This window comes from Capsicum annuum, unplaced genomic scaffold (assembly GCF_002878395.1).
Source record: "Capsicum annuum cultivar UCD-10X-F1 unplaced genomic scaffold, UCD10Xv1.1 ctg1183, whole genome shotgun sequence".
NCBI lineage: Eukaryota > Viridiplantae > Streptophyta > Magnoliopsida > Solanales > Solanaceae > Capsicum > Capsicum annuum.
The window spans coordinates 1,948,164-1,957,147 of record NW_025816940.1 but is presented as its reverse complement, the minus strand read 5'-3'; positions in this window follow the sequence as shown (position 1 = coordinate 1,957,147).

Here is an 8,984-nt window from a genome sequence, read left to right as displayed (position 1 = left end):
CTTGTCAGTTGTCGTATCTAAATTATATTCAAGAATATTACAATTATGACAGTCGTGTGGTCTTACCTCACTAAATTCTCTTTTTTCCATGAAGCATATGTTGGCTGCTTCTATTTCTTCTTCAGTTTCATCTTCATCACTCCAAGCTCCAAAGTTTTGATTTTTTTTAGATGATCTTCTTCTTAATTTTGGACAGTTTTGTTTGAAGTGGCCAGGCCTTCCACAGTAATAACAAAGATCATCATTTCTAATGCAATCATTATTTTTGGCTCCTTGGGATCTTTGTTTTCTCTGTCTCATAATCTTCCTTACTCCACAATTTGTGAAAGTCATTTCATCACTATTGGCTTCTTCCAGAATGTCATCTTCTTTAGTTGGTGCGGTAATGAAGGCTATTGGTTTCTTCTTTTCCTCCCTATGGTACATGATATAATTTTGTTCATATGTAATATGATTACCTCGTAATTCATCATATATCATGTTGTGAAGATATCTGTCTTCCTGAATGGCAACCTTGACTTCCCAAACTTTTGAGAGACTTCTGACCAACTACTGGACTTGCAGGCTATTTGGATAGATCATTCCCAACGATTTCAGCTCGCACACGATTTTGCTGAATCTGGAAAACATTGTTTCAATGTTTTTATGTTCTTCCATTTTGAATAGCCCATATTCATTGACTAGGGCAGCAATCTTTGACTTTTTGACTTTGGTGATTCCTTCATAGGTTAGCTCCAATTTATCCCACATCTCTTTTGCAGTCTCGAAGGTTGATATCTTGTCGTATTCTTCTCCACTAAATGCACAAAGAAGTAAACTTATAGCTCATGTATTAGTTTGAATTACCTTATGTTGTTCTTTAGAGACCTCAAAGCTTTTAAGATCTTCTATATCGGTACTACTTGATTCTTTGCCTTTGTACTTTTGCTTCTTCTTGAGTCCTGGCTTTGGTCCTTTCTTAATGACAACACAAGCTTGGAAGTCATTTGATTGGACAAAGATCCTGAATCTTTTCTTTCACTAAGAGTAGTGTTTTCCATTAAAGTATGGTGGTCTTGTAGAGGAATGGCCATCTTGAAGAAGAGCATCGGGAATTTGATTATTTGTCATTTGATCTTTGCTCACATGTGGTTAAGGAACATAGTTGGTAAGACCTTCTCTGATACCAATTGAAATTCAAGAAGGGGGTGAACTAAAAAGTTTTGTGAGTCGACTATTGACTATTCACACTTGACTTTTCTACAAATCAGTACACTTCACAAAACAAATTAGATCTAAATAAATGGACAAGTAAATAATCAACTTTAAAGTAAAGACACCAAGATTTATCCTAGTTCAGAACACCAATGTGGTACCTACTTCTAGTCCATTTGGATTTCAATATTTTTTTAGATCTTTGAAAGTTGGGCTTAAGTACAATGATGAGAAACAAGTTCCAAAGACTTATTCTATTCTTCAGATCTTATGACATAGCTTCTGTTTATATTACAAAGTTGACTCGATCCTACTCATAATCTAACTATTGTAAACTAAAAAGTACAAAGCTTTCTGAGACTAAGATTGAGACACTTTGAGATTCTTCCTTGAAGTTGCATGAGTTCTTCGATCTTCAATCCTCTCTTTATATTCTTGAGCTACTTTTCTTCATAAGGAAATCCAAGAGATTTAATCCTAATTAAGGATTTGAATTGATTTCTTGATTGATAAATGTTACTGTATAGTATGTCCATATCAGATATGTCCATACATGGTACTTTATACACATCCGTATCAGATACATCCATGATTTTCTTTCCTTTTTATTCTATGGTTATTGATGCTCTTTTCCTGTAACACCCCATATTATTGGGTTAGAATTCAAACCACCGTTCCTATGAGTGTAAGCTCAAAACCTATGATTCCCATGTGAATATAAGTATTATGATCATTATCCAAGTGTATGACATGCTATCAAGGTGAAAAATGTACATAGGAAACACTTGGAGCAAAATTGAGCTAAGAGCCTTTGATTCAGACAAATTTTGATATTTGATCCTATAAGGGTCAACTTTGAACTTGTATAACTTGTGAAATATGTGAAATTTTTCAGTTCAAGACCCACCAAATTATATATAATTGAGTTCTCTTTCCAACTCATTTGATTTTGCTTTAATTTGACATCCGAGTGAAAAGTTATGAGCATTTTCTTGAGAAATGGTAAGGGTTTGCAATAGCTCAGCGGCGTGGACCTTAGGCTCTGTGTTAGCCTCTGCTACATGGAGGATATGTTTCTTGCATTCATAAGTACAAGCCCAAGGGTAATTTTGGTGATTCCGCCTTGCCCCAAAGCACCCAAGTGATGAATTAAAGCCCCAAAAGGGCGTTATTTAACCACTTTTCATCATTAAACACTTATGTAAACCTTCCCTTCCCTTCCCTCCCTAAGAACAAGAAATTCAAGCTTTCTTCCCTAAGAATTCAAGAATTCAAACTTCAATTTCAAGCTTTCTTCAATAAGTCATCTAATTAACGTATGTGGGGTATTCATCAATGGGTTCCTTCCACCCATTGAGTCCCAAAATCCCCTTTTTGTTCAAGTATGATTTTTTAACTTTCATCCTCAGTTTTAAAGCATGTTTTAAATATTTTCATAATTTTGTGCATGTTCTTATATACTCAGTACATTCCAAAGTACTGACCACATATATGTTTTTGTGGCTACATTCCTTCATGATGTAGGTACTAAATATAGTCCACACACCAGGGTTAGATAGTTCTCAGCCAGCAGGTGATAAGTCCTCTTATTTTAGGGACTCCCATCCATTGTAGTTCATGTGTTATATTTGATTACCCATTTATATTGATTAGTGCTAGTTGGAGGCATATCCCAGCTACCTATAGTCAGTATAATAGAGGCTTCATAGATAGTCAGTCAGAGTCATGATATGTAACTCAAGATCTTTCTTTAGTTTTATCATGTTGTAAACCTTATCAGTATTATACTTATTCAAATTTCCTCATAATTATTTTATTTTATTATCACTCACTAAATTTAGTTTTTATATACAATTTTAATCAGTTAATCAAGTAGTATGTTAGTACATTGGTTAGCTTAGGACTACTTGTGGTTCCTAGCACCATGTTACGACTAGGGGGTAGCCTCGGGTCATGACAAATTTGGTATCAAAAACATAGATTTCAAGTTTACTAGGGCATCTATGAAAACGTGTCTAGTAGAGTCTTACGAAATGGTACAGACATGTCTGTACTTTTCTTTAAGAGGCTATAAGGAATTTATGAAATGTATATCTTTTTTCATATCTCAGACCATGTTGTAGGGATTTTCTCTAAGAAACTTATATAGATTCTCATCTAGCTCAATTCATGCCAACTCTGCCTTATTCTTAAGGTAACAAAAATAGTCAAGCTTAAATTCGTACCGACTCCAAAAAGGATCCCACCAGGGACTTTAAGTTCCAAAATTTGAAAGTGTTTGTACTTGTTCATGAAAATCATGCACTAATCCAAAGTCATATGTTCCCTTAGATCCTTTCTCAGAATTCTATGATATTATATGATCTAGAGTTAGAAGCATGAACCTATAAGTTTAATAGTAGTAAAGTGGGAATAATGTTTATCTAGATTTAGTAGACTATGTATCCATGGGGTTAGTTGTTTCAAAGGTAAACCAATAGGCTTGAAATAGTTCATGCAAGAATTTAAGTTTATTGATTTAAAATTAAGTATGATGGTGTGAATGTGATTTAGAGGTGTACCAAAGGTGATATGGGGTTGTATTATTTCTATGTTTTACAGTGTGTACTTAAATAGTACCCTTGAGTTGCTAAGTGTGAATGAGGGTAGTTATGTATTCTATGATGTTCTTACCAACTACTTTATGGGTTATAGGTTATTGATGTTAGGTATGTTGTTATAATGGTAATTCTCATGATTTAGGGAAAAATATAAGTTTAGAGATGTGATATTTGTAGGCTATGAATGAAAAGAAGAAGATTATGTGTTTAATGAGGCAACTATGTTGTCGAGAAGGGTGTTAGTATGTGATGATGATTGATGAAACTAAAGAAAGTTAAGGATAGTATATGTTAAGAGACTGTTCAAGAATGAAGTTATTATAGTTCATTAAAAATTTTGGGAATGTCAATGTTAAGTGTTAGAATCTAAGTTTGAATTTGGGATGATTGAGGTACTAAAAAGAAGAGTTGAAATTCTAGATGGTGTGAACTTAGGATATGGTGATACTCCTGAAAATTCTAAGAAATTATATGATGACTATTGGGACTATAGAAATCTAAGAGTTATATCTTAGAAGGAAGTACTAGCAGTGGATTTTACACTTTCAGGTATAGTCTTTCAGGGTAAGCTTCTTATTTATATGTATTATTATATATTAGACTCTGGACTAAAGTGGTTGCAATTCAGGTTAGAGTTTATTAAAGGGGGTCTACAGACTTAGAACAATGACTTAAATATAAAGGGGAGATTATGGAACAAGAAACCAAGTCAGGCGCTCAGATTCTAGTAATGATGCCAATGTGTTGTAGAACAACACTAGGAAGGAAGATGCCTGACCAATGCTTATTTTGGTACAAATTTTGTACTTTAGTTGTCATGAGATCTACTCATGCCTTACACATCATCTCTATGATCATATCTCATGTTCATTCACTTCTTAGAGAATCATGTATGCTCTCAATTCCTAGTATAAGGAGTTCCAGTACTCAGAATTATAAATCATTTTCCATGAATTTATGAACTCTAAACTTAGGTCGTGCATTTCATGACTCATGTACTCATGTTTTATAGTATGCTCAGTTCCCATAACTCATGGTGCACCCTTAATGACTAGTGAAATTCAGATTATGTCATGTATGTCCTCAGTTTAGATCTCTTTGATTAATCCATGCCTTTGATACTCTATTTCTCATGCCTCAGTTATGTGTCAAAGGTATGTATAGTATTCTTTCACGCTTCAGGTCCTTATGTTCTAACCTTTTAGTGACCTTTTTATATGTAAAGATAGTGGTGATGAACAATGTTTTAGATGGGAGAGAGTAAATGTTCCGTATTAGGAAAAGATCATTGTACGCTTTCTCTATGTAAGGCTATAAGTTTGAAGGAATATTGAGGCAAAGCTTTTGGTATATGTCATGGTTATTTGAAATTTTGTGTGTGTTTTCTTAGGGATAGTATATGAAAGTTGTTATTGATAGAGGTATTAGAGAATATGGGAAAAAATTCCCAGTTAGATTGGTTTTTTTGTATTTTACATGTGGTTATAATGATAGTCTTGAATTTTATGTTCGTATATAAGTGGATGAATGCATTGGGCATTAGTGAATTCCTAGTAAGAGGTTGAAATTAGTTGTTCAAGTAGAAGGAGTATTATTCTTGAGATAAGAGCTGTGAAAATGCATGGGGTATCAAATTCATGGTTTAGACTAGTATTACGGTGTCATGTGTTGCACCTTGTAATTGCAAGTTAGGCCTGAACATGGCGAGAGTATGTAGTTCAACTCAGACTTTGGCTAAAGTTGTTATATATACCCATGTAAGAATTATAAGTTTAATTAAATGAGCATGGTATTTAAGGGGAAAAGTATAGTTGAGGGAGTATTTGAGAAGTGGGGCTAATCTTGAAAGTTAGAAGTTGCATTTCCTAAGGCCTAGTAATTCTATCATAACTTATGTTTCATAGGCCTATATTCGCTTTTATCGAATTGTAGCCATGTTGCAGTTCCTTATTCAGATATCTTATTTAGATCATACCCAAGATTATTATCTCCCTAATTTTAATAGAACTTCTTTCAATGAGTTTTGAAGAAATACTCTAGTTGAGTACAAATTTTCAGTATATGTAAATTCGTATGGCCAGCAATTCAATTTAGCAATTAGACAGGTAAGCTCCTAAAGTTTTCCATCTTTCCATCTAGTCTTACTATCTAAAGTTTCATGAGTTTGGCTATTCCATAAGTTAAAATATTTGCGTCCATACAAATTACGAGTTCATTTCAGTACATGCATCATGTCTACGATTTAGAAAACAAATAGATATATTTGTGTCCATGAATATAGTTTATTATATATGGACGATTGATGGAACATAATAAAGCATAAACCAAATGGATATTTTAGAACAACTAAGACAATTCAATGATAGAAACTAATAAGGATCAGGATCCAGTACAACTGAATTGACATTAAAATGGCAAGATATTACACATGCTTCAACAAAATAAACATACAGTGGCATCCTATTTTTCAATTAAGATACATGTTTTTATTTTATGGCCTAGCTATTTGTACAAGGAGAATTTTTCCTCCTCTTGGTTTTCTTAAATGATTCGATGTAGCCCTTGAAGTGAAGCACCTTCCTTCTCCCTAATTTTGGAACATAGTCGGATAGAAGAACCTTCATGTCTACAATTTTTGAGGGCATACTTCACTCATCCTCCATAATAACAATATAAATAGGTTTTGGATATGCAAGGAGGTATGTAGCTTTGTCATAGATTGACAAGAAGTAGTCATAGATGCTTAAGATATACCTTGACACTACCTGAGGCTACCCCTAGTCATAACAACAGTGCCTATGGTCATAAGTGACCACAAGCTAACCCATGACTGGTACCTGCTATGAGCACAGAATAAAGTATGAACATAACATATGTGCAAAAGATAAATTGAAAAGGGAATATAAATCCGAATACTGAAATAATGAATCAATCATAAGTCTAAATCATCTGATAAAAAACAAAAGTAATTGACTAACTATCTACCTGACTATCTGAACAACTGGAAGCCTCTAAACTGATCGAGGAGTTGATGGGACGAACCTCCAATTAACTGTGAATGACTGACTGAATAAAATAAAGTACTGAAATAGTTGAAAAATCATAACACGTCCTTCATGGAAGAGAACTCACCACTAAGGTTGCTGGACTTGCACTGAACTGTCTAACTATGGTTGGGAAATTGTGTTTCCAAACCTATGATATAAGACATCATACCGGAAATAAGAGTATACGGTCAGTACTTTGAATAAACTGGTATATGAGATGAGGTCAAGCTGATATACATGAGGTAATATGCATATGAATTAAGGACTAACTGAATAGCATGCGATAGCTAAACATGAATGCATGAAAACTATAATATCTGAGAATGCAGGACCAAGTATAAATCTACAATCTAAAAAAGTCTAAAAGCTGAAATACTGCAAACTGTATAACTTAATAACTAAAAGCCTGTATACTTGGTCATGCAATCCTGAACTGAGAATCCACTAAAATACTATACTGAGACTGTGTGAGGTATCATCTAACCGATATGCCCCAATATAAGCTGATCGGGGTCCAACCTGTAACTTTAATTGGAAGGGTTTTAGTACCGTGCCATGGGTACTAACACTGGTTGTGTGGATCCACTAAACTGGTGTCCCGATAGACTAAGGAGTCACCCTATACTGGCAGGTTCTATCATGAGATATGTGTCAACCCTAAACTGACAGGTGGATATCTCAAACCTATGCTTGTTACATAGTTCTATAACTCAGCAATTGCTACTAAGGATCACACCCTATGCTGAGAGGTGATCCCTTATCCTTGGGTTTGCTCGGCACTAAATCCTACTCCCAACTGAACTGACACTGAAACTAAACTAAACTAAGCTCAACACCATCATGAATCAACTTAATAATCGACGTTCTGAGGTCGGCAAGATCAAAAATAAAATCATTGAATTTTAGGGGCCTTGAAAATGACTAAGTCCCAACACTTAGCCAAAATTTCAAGTTTTGGATACCCCCTTTAATATGAGACTAAGAGCTAAAATGAGCTAAGACTTTTATGGGGTATTACAATATCTCCCCTTTGGGAACACTCGTCCTTGAATGATACTGGTTTAGCTGAGAGTACTGAAGAAACTTAGATCATTTAATGAATATGTATGACTAGAAACATAATTACATAACTGAGTCTAAAATGTGATACATGAACTAAACTGCATGTATGCAATGACATGAAATGGATTACATAGCTGAAACTGAGAACGAAAGAGAGTCAATCTGAGGAAAATCATTACCTTAAGCTGAATATGAGCTTGCGGAGAAAAGATAAGGGTACTTGGTTCATATATCTGCTTCTTCTTCCCAAGTGGCTCCCTCAATGGACTGATTCCACCAAAGAACTTTGACCTAGGGAACGTCTTTGTTCCTTAGTCTGCAAATCTGATAATCAAGGATCTCAACAAGGACCTCTTCGTAAGAAAGGCTATCCTTAACATCCACATCCTCCAAAGGAATAACTACAACTAAATCACCAATACATGTTGTTCAACAATGAAACATAAAACACGGGATGTACTAACACCAAATCTACAAGCAACTCTAGCTCATAGGCTACCTTCCTAAAATGACTCAAGATTCTATATGGGCTAACATATCGAGGACTGAGTTTCCCCTTCTTGCCGAATCTCCTCACTCCCTTTATGGGTGAGATTTTCATATATACAAAATCGCCAACCTCAAACTCAAGATCTTTTCTCCTCATATCCACATAAGATTTCTGATGGCTTTGCGTTGTCTTCAGCCTCTCTCTAATCAACTGAACTTTTTCCATCGTATCAAATACTAAATATGGCCCTACCAAATACACTTCACCTATTTCAAACTAACTAATAAGAGACCTACATCTATTGCCATAAAGAGCCTCAAATGGAGCCATCTGAATACTGGAGCAATAGTTGTTATTATAGGCAAACTCAATCAAAGGCAAGTGGTCATCCCAACTACCTTTAAAGTCAATGACATATGCTCTCAATATATCTTATAAGGTTTGAATGGTCCTCTCAGCTTGACCATCCATATGAGGATAAAAAGTTGTACTGAGATGAACTTGGGTACCAAGGGCTTTCTAAAAAGCCTTTCAAAAGTGAATGGTAAACTAGGTACCTCTATCTGATATGATAGACAATGGAATCCCATG